The sequence below is a fragment of the Macaca thibetana genome, chromosome 16 (genome assembly GCF_024542745.1).
Source record: "Macaca thibetana thibetana isolate TM-01 chromosome 16, ASM2454274v1, whole genome shotgun sequence".
NCBI lineage: Eukaryota > Metazoa > Chordata > Mammalia > Primates > Cercopithecidae > Macaca > Macaca thibetana.
Window position 1 is genome coordinate 50,354,357 of NC_065593.1, and position 16,893 is coordinate 50,371,249.

The 16,893-nt window shown below is 41.4% G+C and overlaps 1 protein-coding gene across 1 annotated transcript in view; it reads left to right on the top strand.

Annotated features, from left to right (window-relative positions):
• The window catches only part of LOC126938621 (eukaryotic translation initiation factor 1), a 1,120,764-nt gene that overhangs the window by 393,415 nt on the left and 710,456 nt on the right, over nt 1-16,893 (top strand). The window lies entirely within an intron of this gene.

A 16,893-nucleotide genomic window follows, 5' to 3' on the forward strand; every position in this document is an offset into this window, starting at 1 on the left:
CCATTGTACATTTGGAGATGTAGTTTGGGGATATGAATTAAATGAATTTAGTTGAATGATGGACTAGATGATTTGGGAGGTTATTTTCTTTCTATTTCTAATGTTCTATGACTAAATAATGCATTTTAGGTTTCTAGTCACTGCCTGGCTTCAAGCCCTGTTACCAAGACACTTACAATAAATCGCACAGTGCTTTGCACCTGGCATGGTACCAGGATGGGTCTCCTCTTTTGTATAAGGCCAGCTTAACACCCACCATGAGACAGACTCTGCCCCATCCATCCGGAATCTACTTACAGGTGCTCCTTCTAGAATCCCCAGTGGATTTTAATTGCAGAAGCTTCCACGGAAGCCTGATCTTCCTTGTATGTCCCCACAATCACAGCAGGAGTGGCTGTATGTATAGGAAGTGGGGCAGGCGGGGCCTTGGGACTACACTCAGCATCCAGGGTTGGGCTGGAGGCAGCTGCTTGCGTGTGGACCTCCAGACACATGGGCGTGATCTCACCAGTGGGAATCTGATTGTAAGCACCCAATAAATGCCTGAGTCACTTGCTTCCCTTCATTCAAACCCCCTGGCTGAGAATTCACACCTCCCATGAAGCAAGTAAATCACTTCCTTAATCAAGTTAATTAGAAGGGATTGGAAAAGTCACTAAAAACATCTAATTAATTGTCATCCTGATACTTTAATGGAATTGAGATTTGTATATAATTAAAGCAAGCAAGCAAGTAAATGCAAAAATAAAAAATTGGAATTTACTTGTCTTATTTTAGAGGCTTATTTGTTGTTGCTGTTGTTCTGAAAGCCAATCACTTAAAAAATTTTTTTTGAGCTTTTAGAAACCAGTGGCTTTTTTACTTTTGAGTTTAAATTTTTTTACAGACAACTTTCTTCTAAAATAAGGTCAGATCACATTATTTCTCTCTTATGAACAGTATACTTTAAAATAATACATTGTGTTTGATTTTATCTCAGTTATATCACAGAAATAAAAATTGAGATAAAACGGGATCTACTTTATGCATTTTATGGTATATGTGTGGACAGCTCTTACATTTTTATCCATTCATGTATTCATCAGCCAGTACTGAGCACTCACCACCAATGACTGGACTGGTAGCAAGAAGACCTTGCTAACTTATTAGAGTTATAAATTACTTTGTTAATAGATGTCACAGCTAAACTCTGTAGCAGAGAAGAACTTTTTATAAACACATGAACTATGTTCTTTACACATATATTCAAAGATGAATTGCTTTTTGTGTTGATTAATGGGGTAGGAGGAGATTGTTAGATTAAAGTCATTGGAAAATTATACTATTTAAATTACACACGTTTTATAGTAAGTTGGTCTCAGCCAAGAGTTTCATATGCTAACACATGATCAAAGTGTGTAGAAGCATTATTTATTTATTGATTGATTTTTGAGACGCAGTCTCTATCTGTCGCCCAGGCTGGAGTGCAGTGGCTGCAATCTCGGCTCACTGCAAGCTCTGCCTCCTGGGTTCACGCCATTCTCCTGCCTCAGCCTCCCGAGTAGCTGGGACTACAGGGGCCCGCCACCTCGCCCAGCTAATTTTTTTGTATTTTCAGTAGAGACGGGGTTTCACCGTGTTAGCCAGGATGGTCTCGATCTCTTGACCTCATGATCTGCCCACCTTGGCCTCCCAAAGTGCTGGGATTACAGGCGTGAGCCACCGTGCCTGGCCAGAAGCATTATTAAGTCAATAGTTAGCTTTATAATTAGAAAAGAACATAAGTGTGGTTGTTAAACAGGATGATATTTATTCTCTTTTGTAGGACAATTCTTCCTTATGGCTGGACCTAGTTATGTTTATATCAAAGAGTTAAAAATCCCATTTTTAGTTGTTTTCAATTTTATTTTTATTTTGTGACAGGGTCTCACTGTGTTACCCAGGCTGGAGTGCCGTGACACAATCACAGCTCACTGCAGCCTTGACCTTCCAGGCTCAAGTGATCCTCCTGCTTCAGCCTCCCAAGTAGCTGGGACTATAGGCATGCACACCATGCCTAGATAATTTTTATTTTTATTTTATTTTTATTATTTTTATTTTTTTTTTGACAGAAACGGGATTCCACTATGTTGCCCAGGCTGGACTCAAACTCCTGAGTTCAAGTGATTCTCCCACCCCACCCTCCCAAAATGATGAGATTACAGGTGTGAGCCCCTGTGTCCAGCCAATTTTTTTGAGACAGAGTCTGGCTCTGTCACTAGGCTGGAGTGCAGTGGCGCAATCTCGGCTCACTGCAAGCTCTGCCTTCTGGGTTCACACGATTCTCCTGCCTCAGCCTCCCGAGTAACTGGGATTACAGGAGGGCACCATCACGCTCAGCTGATTTTTGTATTTTTAGTAGAGACAGGGTTTCACCATGTTGGCCAGCCTGGTCTTGATCTCTTGACCTCATGATCTGCCCACCTCCGTCTCCCAAAGTGCTGGCATTACAGGTGTGAGCCACTGCACTGGCCCAGCCAATTTTTTTTTTTTTTTTTTGAGAAATAACTGTCTATTTCTTATTCCAGAAATCTTTGGCTAGTTTTGATAAGTTTTTGAGGTTTTAAATTTAAACTAAAACATGATACAATAGTGTTGTTATTATGAGGTATAGTCATTCAATCTACTAATTTGTTGCAGGAGAAAAAATTCTACTGGAAAGGTTCCCACCTGTTTATGTAAGGGCAAGAGAATTTGCTGGCTTCTGTATGTCACTGAGTTTTGTACTTTCGTAGATTATTTGATCTTATAATGTGACCACGGGAAATCAAGTGAGTTTTTCACAGCAATTCATTTTTCTGAGTTATATCTCGAGGACTGAATAAAGATCCTATTGACCCTTGTTCATACACAAAGTCATGAATTTAGAGCCCCTGATATTTCAGGCTGTTGAGTGACTGCATCTGTAAATAAATACTTATTAGATCCCAACTTCCTTGTAGCTAGTAGAAGGGACATTTTGACCTCTGAGACACTCTACTGAGAGTGTTAATGATTAATATTAAGTATGGCCAGTAGTTGGGAAGACTATTATAAGCACTACAGTTTTCAGAGGACTTTCAACTTTTTTCTTCTTTTTTTCCTACCATGACCAAGCTATTGCAGTCGCATATGATAGACGTAGAACCTGCAGTCTGTGGAGTGGTGTCTTGTTCAGACAGGGAGAAGGAGGGTGGAAGTATAGGTGAAGGAAGTTGGAAGTTTGGCCCTGAGTTATTTGTTGAAGTGAGGAGATGGGTACAAGGAGGTCGATATATAGTAAACTTACATCATTGTATTCGGCACAGTTAATCTGTCATATTTAGGTTTTTGTTTGCACTTATTTGGTAATTCTCAGCTGTGTTTTGATGAGTTGGGTGGATTTGTTTATTGTCTCATAGTGGCTACAGTATGATTGGATGAAGAATATAAATATAAATTCTTTTAGAAAATAAAATAAACTTGAAAATTGGAGTAAGTACCAAGCAGATCTGAAATACAAACCAGAGGAAATAAACAATGCCGTTAAAATTACAAGTTCAGTGGATGAGTCCAGGAACAGATTAAACCAGGATTATTGAACAAAATGTGGCTCTGAGGAAATTTTCCAGAATGCAACCAAGTGACGAAGGAGGAAGTCAAGAGGCTTGAGGGCTAGAATTAGAAGATCTAAATATGTCTAATCAGAGTTCCAGGAGAAGACATGAGAGAATAGGAAAACATTCAACAAAATAAAAAGTGAGAATTTTATAGAATTGTTAAAAAAAACCCCAAAAACCCAAGTTCTCAGATTAAGGAGACCTAATGAATTTCAGGCAAAAGGAATAAAAATAAATCACTACACACATTGAGGCAGAAAACCAGATAATTACAAGCAGATAGAAAATAAATCACCAGCAAAGGAATGGTGGTTAGACTGATGGCTGACTCCTCAAAAGCAACAATGGACACTGGAAATGGAATAGAATCTTCAATGTGCCGGGAGGAAATAACTGCCATTCCAGAATTTTCTGACTCGGTAACATTATATTTGAAAGAGGATAAAATAAAGCCATTTTCAAGATTTAAAAAACTGAATTTGCCATCAACTTCTAAGTTTTCGCTAAGAGCAATCTGAAAGAATGTATTTTAAGCAGAAGGAAGATGATTCCAGATGAAAGTTCTGACATGCATAAAAGAATGAAAATAATAAACAAATAAGGTGCTAAGCATGTGACCAAATGTAAATGTAAAGACAAATATTGGCTATAAAATAATTTATCTATTGAGAAGAAAAAACAATATGGAATTAAACTAGATGAAAGCTGGAAGGGGATGAATGGAGTTAAATTGTTCTAAAGTGTGCAACTGTTTAGGAAAACAGCAAACATACAGATTAACTTTAGATATTGACAGGTTAAGAATACATATTACATTTTCCACACATGGACACATGGTGGGGAACAACACACACTGGGCACCTGTGGTTGGGAGGAATTCATCAGGAAGAATAGCTAATGGACACTGGGCTTAATACCTGGGTGTTGGAACGATCTGTGCAGTAAACCACCATGGCACACGTTTACCTATGTAACAAACCTGCACATCCTGCACATGTACCCCCTGAACTTAAAATAAAAGTTGAAGAAAAAAAAGAATGCATATTATGTTTTCTAATTTTATGGTTTTGCCTTTCACATGATGGCTGTTACATTGATCTGGAAATAAGCCAGTGAATTAGCACAAAGAGCTCAGAAACAGATCTGTTGCATATAGAAACTCAATTTTGTCCTGCTTGGGCATTACAAATCAACGTGGAAAGAAATGGAGTATCCCATATTTAACAAATGGAAATTGTATTTCTGTTCTAAGGCAAAACTTACCTAAAATATATGAAAATGAATTCCAGATTCATTAAAGATAAACATATGAAAAGTTAAAACCTATACAACATGTAGAAGAAAACACAGAATAATATCTCTAGGAATTAGAGTAAAGGAGTATTTCTAACAAGACACAAAAAGTGAAAACTGTGAAGTACAAAATTGATACCGATTTAGCAATTTTTATTCATTAAAATATACCATAATTATAATGAAAAAAGTCTCAAACAGGGAGCAGATATTTAGAAATCATGTAACTGTCAAGAAATTAGTTTCCGGAATATGGAAAATCCCTACAAATCAGTAAGAAAAAGAAAAACATCCCAGTGAGAAAGTGGGCAAAATATGAATAGATTTGCAGAAACGAGGAAAGCTGAATGGCCCGTTCCACATCCGCCAATTGGAAAAAGTTAAAAAGTTGGACGATAAGCCGGGCGCGGTGGCTCACGCCTGTAATCCCAGCACTTTGGGAGGCCGAGACGGGCGGATGACGAGGTCAGGAGATCGAGACCATCCTGGCTAACACGGTGAAACCCCGTCTCTACTAAAAAATACAAAAAATGAGCCGGGCGAGGTGGCGGGCGCCTACAGTCCCAGCTACTCAGGAGGCTGAGGCAGGAGAATGGCGTGAACCCGGGGAGCGGAGCTTGCAGTGAGCCGAGATCGCCATTGCACTCCAGCCTGGGCGACAGAGCGAGACTCTGTCTCAAAAAAAAAAAAAAAAAGTTGGATGATAGCAAGTATGACTGAGGGGAATTCCAATCCATTGATGTTAGCTGTATAAATAGGTACAATCACTTTGTAAAATAGTTTGAGATTATGTTAGAAGGCTGAATATTCACATAACCGTCACTCAGCAAACCATTCCTAGGTATTCACTTCAGAGAAACTCTTATGAGTATTGAATGATAGACATGTACAAGAATATTCACAGAACCATTGTTCATATTAATAACACACGCACGTACTAACACACACACACAAGAAACAGAAAACTGGAAACAACTCAAATGTTAATAGTAGAATGAATAAATGCATTCATACATGTTCATACAGTGGGATGCTATGCAACAGTTAAAAATGGATAAATTAGCTGGGCGTGGTGGCTCATGCCAGTAATCCCAGCAGTTTGGGAGCCTGAGTTGGGTAGATCACTTGAGGCCAGGAGTTTGAGACCAGCCTGGCCAATATGGTGAAACCCAGTCTCTACTAAAAATACAAAAATTAGCTGGGCATAGTGGTGGGCGCCTGTGATTCCAGCTATTCGGGAAGCTGAGGTAGGAGAATCACTTGAACCCAGGAGGTGCAGGTTGCAGTGAGCCAAGATCGTGCCACTGCACTCCAACCTGGGCGACAGAGCCAGGCTCTGCCTTAAAAAAAAAAAAAGAATTACATTATTGACATGGATAAATATTAAAAAACATAATGCTGAAAGAAGACAACAGAATCCATCCAGATTTTATTGATATATAGTATAAAAACAGGCAAAATGAAATAATGTATGCTTAAGAGATACACATATAGATAATGTAGATTGCAAATGATGGTCACAGATTCCTCCTGTCTCTGGATGCACACTCCTTTGCAAGTCCTTTCAGGGTTTGAGGGGCATCTAGACCATTTCCATCTTTTGAAGCTCCTGGTATATTAAACAATTGAAAAATATTTAAAGTCTTTATATTTCCTTTACATTGCCATTTGCAACACAAAATCTCCTAATACAATAAACCTGTACCAATAACAAGATTTATTTTAAAAATGCTAACTTATTTTAGTGTACTATAGGCTACGTGGTCTGGTGTGAGGGCATAGTTTTAACTGATGAGATGGATATCTTAATTGTGATCCTCCTGCATCGGCTTACCAAAATGTTGGGATTACAAGCATGAGCCAGTGTGCCCGGCCAAGATGGATATAATCTTTTCATCCTAGAGGGGACGTCTGAAACCAGATGGGGCTGCATTCGGATTCAACATCTTAAATCTCTGACTGGGAAACCAGGGGCTCAATGGTCCTCTTCACCCCTGTGATTGGCTCTGTATCTGTGTTATTTTGCCAATATCCCGTGTTATGCCAAGGACAAATGAGTACTTATTTTACACAAGCTTGACTAAGAGAGAGCTCAACTGAATTCTTCCCAAAACAGAGGAATAATTTGTCACCAAGACAAATTCTAGTTCCTACCCCTGGAATCATAGTAAGGAAGTTATCGACAATTTAAAAATAATATTAGCACCTGTTTCTAGCCGTCAATGTTGTTCATCAATGTTGAGGTCCAGTCTCAAACACCTGCCTAAAAATGCAAATCTGATTATTTCGTTTATGTGAAAAACCAACAGTGGTATGTAGTCAAGTCCAATATACAACTCTCCAAGATCTAGCCCCTGCCTACCTTTCTAGACCCTCTGGCCATCCCTCCATGCCTCAGATGGCACAGTCCAGTAACACACACCACTGATTCCTCCATTCCATGCTTTTGTATACTCCGTCCCCTTCTTTTCTTCTGCATGTCATCTCTTCCAGGAAGCCATCCCTGTGCTCTCAAATTCCTTCCCTCCAGGATGGTCAACTGTTCTGGTTTGCCCAGGATACAGAGCTTTCTGCAATGTGAGACTTTCAGAGTTAAAACTAGGACAGTCAGTCCCAGGACAGTTGGTCACCCTGTTCATCTCTTCTGTGCACATCTCTCTCTCTTGGGTACAGTGTGTGCATGCACTTTGGCCCTGATTCCTTTGTGGAATGAGTGGGTGTGGGACATGGGGAATAGGATGAGATGAGAATGACTGGGTGGTGATAGTGGTGCCCCGTGGCAAGGGGGACACTGGGACAGGACTGGGAGATGGTTTGGGAGATGGTTTACTTAACCTAATGACCTCCAGTTCCATCCATGTTGTTGCAAATGATAGAATCTCATTGCAAAGGGGAACATGGTGTGTTTATTTGTGGAAATGCCAAGTCTGTGGCACTTGTGTCAGATTTAGGTGGAGGAGACCTGGATGAAGAGGAAGACTGTTGAGTATTCTGATTTGGAGACCAGGCTGGGGGTGCATAATAAGGTATTAGTAAGGTATATAGGAAAGGTTTTCTCCAATCTTGTTGATTTTTTTTTTTTTTTTGAGACGAATCTTGCTCCGTTGCCCAGGCCAGAGTGCAATGGTGTGATCTTGGCCCACTGCAAGCTCCACCTCCTGGGTTCAAGCGATTCTCCTGCCTCAGCCTCCTGAGTAGCTGGGATTACAGGCACCTGCCACCATGCCCTGCTAAGTTTTTTCTTTTTTTTTTTTTGAAATGGAGTTTCGCTCTTGTTGCCCAGGCTGGAGTGCAATGGTGCAATCTCGGCTCACTGCAACCTCTGCCTCCCAGGTTCAAGTGATTCTCCTACCTCAGCCTCCTGAGTAGCTGGGATTACAGGCATGCACCACCACACCCGTCTAATTTTTTGTATATTTAGTAGAGACAGGGTTTCTCCATGTTGGTCAGTCTCGAACTCCTGATCTCAAGTGATCCACCCACCTCGGCCTCCCAAAGTGCTGGTATTACAGGCGTGAGCCACCGCGCCCAGCCTAATTTTTGTATTTTTTAGTAGAGACAGGGTTTCACCATGTTGGTCAGTCTCGAACTCCTGACCTCAAGTGATCCACCCACCTCGGCCTCCCAAAGTGCCGGTATTACAGGCGTGAACCACTGCGCCCCGTGCCAGTCTTGTTGATTCTTATGTTTATCCGTCATACATAAATTACCACCATGATTCTAGTTCACTCAGTCTTCCAAAACTCCAGAATCAAATCTGCACAGACAGACCACAGGAAGCAGCATCTCCTGGGAGAGGCTGCCATCTTGCATAGCCCTTGCTGCCGCCTGGAGGCTTCTTCTCCCTGAACTGCTGCATTGTCACATCATTGAGCATTTCATTCATTGTGATAACCTAAGACTGTAGAATTTATGGTGCCTGGGTGCAATTTGTGAAAGTTCTAGAAAATATTGCCTAGCTATAGGCTATAATATTGTTAGCTAACCAAATGGTAATAACCAGTTAGCATCGAACTTTTTTAGACTATATTTTAAGGGAGAAATCATCAGTGATTTAATTTTCTGTTATGCTTTTATGTTATCTGAACAACCCAAACTTACTATTTTTGAAAACAAGTAAGCAAGTGACAAATCACTCACCATGTGTTTTTATTTCTCATGAGGCTTGTTTCTAAATACAAAGAACCATATAGGCTATCATATCTGAAAGAGCCCTTGAAAATCATGTAGGCCATCCTCACTTTACAAATGAAAAAGCTGAGGCATACCCAGGTTAATGACTTGCCTATAGCAACAGTACAAATATAGAAAGTTGAGATTAAGCTACATAATATTTGCTTTGCAAATTGATTTTTAGTCCTTTTGCATCACCCAGGAAAGCTGTCTTGCCAGCAACACCCTGACGTATAAAGAAAACTCTCATCAATGAAATTACTGCTTGAAAGGTGAATAGAAAGTCTATACTCAACACATTTTTGTGTCTACCTGGGGCTAGAGACCTCCTCTTTCAATGTGGTCCTTCCCTTGCTACTAATCACACAAAATTGAAATAGGTGCTCTAAGATATGGCAGCGATCGTTGGCTCCAGAATGCTCCTAGAGCAAGGCATGATGTATATGGATGCATCAGACTAGATGAAGAGATGTATTATTAATTAGTTTTTCAGAACACAAACAGCAGATGTGTTTACATTTCTGCTCAGTGGGGTATTTCATTGCTTTTTTATGTGCACACACTTAAGTAAAAAGGGAAAAACAAACCATACAAGGCATCAGACTGGTTAAAAGAGAAGCTCCATGTTGAAAATTTGTTGCAGCGTACAGGATGGAGCTTGAAATCGAGGAGGGATGGAAAGAGACAGGGAAAGAACACTTTTCCCAACACTTAATTTTGCAAGGAAGAGCTGTATTAATAAACAGGTTTCAGGAAAGCTGCCTGTAAAGATCAACATCTTCTGGGCCGGGCGCGGTGGCTCACACCTGTAATCCCAGCACTTTGGGAGGCCGAAGCGAGCTGATTGCTTGAGCTCAGGAGTTCAAAACCTGGGCAGCATGGTGAAACCCCATCTTTACAAAATATACAAAATTTAGCCAGGCATGGTGGTGCACGTCTGCAGTCCCCAGCTACTCGGGAGGCTGAGGTGAGAGGATCCCTCGAACCTGGGAAATTGAGGCTGCCGTGAGCTGTGATCACGCCACTGCACTCCAGCCTGGGGCAACAGAGCAAGACACTGTCTCCAAACAAACAAACAAACAAGCACAAACAAACAAACAAATGAACATCAACGTCTTCTGAGTCAGGCAGTTGGCAAAAGATGAAGTTTTGACAACTGTTTGTTAAAAACAGAAACGTATCTGGACAAATTAAACTATTTACGATTTGCTGAGTTCCTCCTGGGTGGTCAGACACTGCTCTGGAGGAGCCTGTGGTCTGGCAGAGGAAATGCTCACAAGGGCATGTATGAAAGGAGGAAGCAAGAGTCCCCAGAAAGTGCTGTGAAAAGTCAGGAGGAGGTGAGGCTGAAAGCTGAAGAAGCCAGGAAGGTTTCCTAGACGGGTGGCTTTCAGAGCAAGATGTGCAGCCTCTCTCTAGGATCTGCAGTCCTAGCGCAGGTGGGGAAGAGCAGGGCACTTACTCAGCCGCAGACCTTTCCTGGAGGTGTGATCTGGGCTTGGATGGGAAGCGCCAGCATGTGACAGGGTCCTGAGGCAGGGAAATGAGCAGAGGTGGGCTGGAAAGGAACCGGTGAGTAGAGAAGAGAGGAAAGGAGGCTAAAAAGGTCCCATTCGTTCCATCTCTTCGTGTCTTAACTCTGAAAGAGTCAGAGAACTCCAAAGAAAGACTGCTCACGTTTTAACACGGGTGGTAAGGAAGATGAGGGGGTGTGGGATGTGAGAGCAGAACAGTGAGAAAACATCTTGCCCTGAAAGCCACGCCTCTAGGAAGCCTTCCCTGGTTTCTTCGGCTTTCGGCCTCACTTTCTCCTGATTTTTCCCAGCACTTCCCAGGGATTCTTGCTTGCTCCTTTCATATGGGCCCTTGTTAGTATTTCTTCTGCCAGCCCCCAGGGAACTGTGAAAATAAATAACTGCAGGCTGGGTGCGGTGGCTCAAGCCTGTAAGCCGAGGTGGGAGGATCGCTTAAATCCATTTCAAGACCAGCCCTGGAAACATAGTGAGACTCCTTCTCTACAAAACATTAAAAAAACCCAAAAAACAAAACAAACAAAACAAAACAAAACAAAAAACAGGGTGTGGTGGCAGGTGCTTGTAGTTCCAGCTACTTAGGAGGCTGAAGTGGGAGGATTGCTTGAGCCCAGAAGGTCGAGACTGCAGTGAGTGGTGACTGTGTCACTGAACTCCAGACTGGGGAACAGAGCAAGATCCTGTCTCTAAAAAATCAACAAAAAGAATTGCATGAATCAGGTCAATCTGCAGGCTTAGGGGACCAGGTGATGTGTTAATTGCATAGTTGGACAGCAGCATGTGATGAGGTAACCAGTCCGGGGAGAGTCCAGTTTGGGGTGTCAGAGGGTCAGGAGGAACAGCTCCACCGTGAGGAACCCCATTTAACCTGATTTAGAAAAGGGAAGGCAGAGAAGCATCAACGTTGAAACAGGATTCCCTAGTGACCACAACCGTTGCAAATACTACACCTTTTTGTGGTTTAGGGTTTTATTCCTGTAATATGTTTCTTAGCCTTATAAATACGGGGCTTTACACCTTCCTGGGGACTTACTAGGTGTCAGTGGAGATGCGGTTTATTAATTGTATTCTTTTTAAAGAATGAGTTGCTCCTATTTGGCTTTCACAATGCAACTAATATTTTTGATGCCTCAGGTTCTACGATGATTCTAGTTCTACGAAGGCCTCATTGTTGGGCGTTTTCTACTTTTTTAAGCAATGAAAAGGTAGAAAAGCCTGGAGCAATTTCTTATGTGTTTGACACATATGTTGAGGGATATTAAATAATTGCTGCCCAGAGTAAAATATAACAGGTTTTTATGGCCAACCCTTATGTTGACAGAGTGGACGGTCTGGTAGCTATGTATACTTTTTCAAAATAAATGCATCTCTGTGAAATGAGCTGTCAGGAGGACTACAGGTTCTGGAAGCATGGAGTAATTAAGGAGCAATCTATTGGTTCCAAGGAACTGACATTAATGTTGACACACGATGTTTGTAGGCAATTCGATCTATACCAATAATTCACTTTCTTCCCTACAGCAAGACTCATTTTGTTCCTAAGTCATTGGAGGCATTATTAGAGATTTATCTGGTGGCTTTTTAAAAGCACATTATTTACTACAGTGTGTGTGGAGCCACCATTTATATTCATTGATCGTAATAAGTATGGCATTAGACCAGAATTTGGATTCAGGTTTTTAAAATCTAATTTAGATTCTTTCCCTTGATTACACTGACATAGGGCCTTAGTATTGTTAAAACTGAAAAACTATACAGCAAATTTGACTCTATATGCAATGATCTGTCAATCGAAGAGTAAAAATGGAAACCAGTTACTCTGGCTGGTCACAATCTTGTATTAAAATGACTGCTTTGGGCCTGGCACGGTGGCTCACGCCTAAATCCCAGCACTTTGGGAGGCCGAGGCAGGTGAATCACCTGAGGTCAGGAGTTCAAGACCAGCCTGGCCAACATGGCGAAGCCCTGTTTCTACTAAAAATACAAAAATTAGCTGGGTGTGGTGGCGCATGCCTGTAATCCAGTTACTCAGGAGGCTGAGGCAGGAGAATTGCTTGAACTTGGGAGGCAGAGGTTGCAGTGAGCCAAGATTGTGCCAGGTCACTCCAGCCTGGACAAGAGCGAAATTCTGTCTCAAGAAAAAACAAAAACAAACAAACAAAAAACCCAAAAGAAACTGAGCTTTGTTATAATGATTATGATCATTTTGTCTTTGTCATTTTGTTTCTTAGTATCCCAGAAATTTTATCCAGCCGACATTTTTGATGCGGAAATGTGAATGAAATCTCTTTTGGTAGAACTACAAGAAAGATTTTAAAGATTATGTTTTTTACAGTTTTACTGACACGGACTTAGTAAGTAGCATAACGTCATCAGACTTATCAGATTCAACTTTTATGTCACGGAGTTGTGAGTTGTTGTGAGTTGTTTTTCAGTTCATGGACCCCCCAGGTTGAAGGTCACACAACCTGAGCATGCCCAGGTGAACCAAGCGTGTAGGAACCTAAGTGCTTGGACTAAGGAGTGGGGACTGAATTAAGAAGCGAACACCCCATGGTAGGGTCCAGTCAGATCACGCCTCCCAGCATCACCTCATTGCAAGTCAGATCATCCTCATTACCCTATGGTTATAAAACCTGACCTAGCCTCAAGGTCAGGGAGACAGATTTGAGCGTTTCCTTCAGTTTCCTTGTCAGTCTACTCACAATAAACCTTTCTCGCTGCCAAAACCCAGTGCTTTGGTGCTTGACGTTCCCTTGCCTGAGGGCAAACGGACCTAGTTTGGTTTGGCGACAGTAGTTTGTGTGTTATTTTAGAACTTGGGTGTTTTAAAATTGTACTGAGATATTCATACACAGAGGTAATAATCCCTAAAGTAAAACTGTCATCATGAAAACTTTTTGGGATGGAACAGCTCTTTTTTTTTTTTGAGACAGAATCTCGTACTTGTTGCCCAGGGTGGAGGGCAGTGGTGTGATCTAGGCTCACTACAACCTCCACCTCCCAAGTTCAAGCGATTCTCGTGCCTCAGCCTCCCGAGTAGCTGGAATCACAGGTGTGCACCATCATGCCCTGTTAATTTTTGTATTTTTAGTAGAGACAGGGTTTCACCATATTGGCCAGGCTGGTCTTGAACTCCTAACTTCAAGTGATCTGCCAGCCTTGGCCTCCCAAAGTGCTGGAATTACAGGCGTGAGCCACTGCACCCAGCCTGGAACAGCTCTTTTAATGAGAAAAGAATAAAGTCAATTAGAAAAAAAAAAAAGGCTTCAAACCTGAGCCTGATTCAAACATTTTAAATCTGTCTTTTAAAGACCATTCCAAAACTTATGCTTTTATCATAAAACAATTTATTGGTAATTTATTTTGAATTATTCTTCTGTTTTTCTCCTTGTAAGTGTATTTCCTCAATGTCTTACTCTGACATGCCCCATGTTAGTAACTGAACCGTTATTAACTATTGATCTATACCAATAATTCGTTTTGTTCCCTACTGTAGGACTCATTTTGTTTCTACATCACGTGAGGCTTTATTAAAGATGTACCTAGTGGTTTTTTAAAAGCACAGTTTTTACTACCATGTGCGTCTAGTCATGATTTATGTATGTGTATGTATGTGTGGGTATATATTACATATATGTGGTGAGTGTATATATACATATATATGTATACATGTGTTCACAACATTCTGATATAAAGGATATGTCAGATTTATATGTTCCTTGATTTAGAGAAAAAAGGTTGATGACTTATTTTTTCTGTTTTCTAATTTATTGGGAAATACTATATATGTACATTTAACAATAGACCAAGGGAAAAAATGAAAGAATGCCTTCATCTTGGTGTGCGTATTCACACGCTATTCAAAACCACCCCACTTCCCTTTTTCCTCTTTGCTGCACTGATGGTTCTGAGCACTCTGCTAATGTTATAGATACCCAGGTTTGAAAACACAGACTTTGGAGATCTGGACTTGAATCCTCTCTCTGCCACTTGCTTGGGCAAGATTCTTAGCCTCCCTGAGCCTCACTTTCCTCCTATGGAAAGTGGAAGACCGTCATAATGGCCAGCATGGTGGTGGTGTGAGGATTACATGAAATGCCATATCTGAAGTGCAGGTACAGCACCTGGTATGTAGGACGCACCCAGTGAGGTGTAGCTCTTACTAGCAGCCGTGATCATAGTTGAAGTGCTGTAATTATAAACTTGGTGATGGTGGCAAGAAAAAGGCCACTAACATTCACCCTTCAATGTGCACTGAGCTAGTAGCATTGTGTCATGGATGCTTATTGAGCCCGTGCAGCTAATACAAGGTAAGCTGAAGGACAACCCAGAGGAAAATATAATTGAGAAAATACATGACTACTTTCAAACATTTACAGTGACCCAGAAGTATAAGTGGGAGGAGCCATGAATGATTTACATAGAGGATCTACATCTCAGATACTTATGGATTACTTAAGATAACAGACTCTGTACTGGGCATTGAGGACAGAAAGATACATAAGACAAGGTCCTGTCTTCCAGTCTTTCCCACTCCTCTGTGTGTGTGTGTGTGTGTGTGTGTGTGTGTATTTGCGTCTGTGTATCTGTATTGGGGTGGTGAGAGCCAGAGAAGAAAACTTGATGGATGAGACCATAACAGATGAACTCATCTCCCTGGGTGATGTCCAGGGCTGGTTCCATGCTTTCACCCCAAAGAGTTCATAATGAAATGGAGAGGATGGATAACTCAAGCTGCACCTGACCTCCTAGAAGAATGCTGTCCAACAGTGAGCCACATAGGTAATTTTAAATTTTCTACTAGCCAAATTAAAAAGTAGAAACAGGTGAAATTAATTTTAATAACATCCTTTGTTTAACCCAATATATCTAAAACATAGAATCAATATACAATTCTTAATGGGATATTTATTTTATTTTTTGAATTACATCTTTGAAAAGTGATGTGCATTTTACACTCAGATTTCATCTCTATGTAGACAAGCCACATTTCAAGGGCTCGATAGGTACCTGTGGTTAGTGTCTACCTTAAGGGACAGGGTAGTTCTAGAGCTCGGCTACTCAAAGTGTGGTTCTTGGCCTCACAGCCTCACAGCGCAGATATGCCCTATGTCCTTTCCACCCCTCCTACATTGGAATTTGCATTTTAGCAAGATCCATGGTGAGCCCTCAGAGTTTGGGAGGGGCTGTCTGATGACTTGAAAATCTCATTTGAGGAAACTACACACCCTCCCTTCTAGTCATATTTGTGCAGTACATTTCCTTATCGTAGATTAGGTAAACCATCTTATCATAGTTGGACCAAAGGTAGAGTTCAATTTAGCCCTTACTGGAACCAGCGGGATATAGTTGGGTTTTTCTTAGTCGGAAGGTTGAGCTATTTGGCAGAAAATGAAGGAAAGACAGGACAAAGAAGAGATACGAGTGTTTATTCAACCACAGAACAAACGACATCACCATTCTCATTGGAGCTCTTCTTTTCTGACATATGTTTTGAAAGGGAGAGAGGAGGGAGGAAGGGAAGAGAGTGAGAGTTTCCAAATTCATGAGGTATTCGTTATGTCAGAGTTCTTCCCCCAGGGTTAGCCTCATGAGCACATGAGCTTGGAAGGGCCTGGCACTTGGATTAAGCTCTGCTGTTGCAGTGTTGAAATTCTTGACAATTGGGTCCTGCATGTCTGCTTTATACCGAGCCCTGAAAATTATGTAGCTTGTCCTGCCTCCCCTAAATGTTCACTTACTACTATCCACCTGCAGGTGTAAGAGAGTCACACTGGATTAGGTAGGTTTTGGGAGGCGTTTTCTCTTTATGTGTGTCTATGTATGTGTGGGTATATATTATATATATGCGGTGGGTGTATATATACACATATGTATGTATACATGTGTTCACAACATCATGATATAAAGGATATGTCCTGGGCCGGGTACGGTGGCTCACGCCTGTAATCCCAGCACTTTGGGAGGCTGAGGCAGGCAGATCACGAGGTCAGGAGTTCGAGATCAGCCTGGCCAGCATGGGGAAACCCCATCTCTACTAAAAATACAAAAATTAGCCGAATGTGGTAGCATGTGTCTGTAATCCCAGCTACTTGGGAGGCTGAGTAGGAGAATTGCTTGAATTTGGGAGGTGGAGGTTGCGGTGAGCCGAGATCACGCCACTGCACTCCAGCCTGGGCAACAGAGAGAGACTCCGTCTCAAAAAAAAAAAAAAAAAAAGAAAAAAGGAAATGTCCTGGATCAGCTGGATCAGGTAGGTTTTGGGAGGTGTTTTCTCTTTCACTTCCCCATCACCA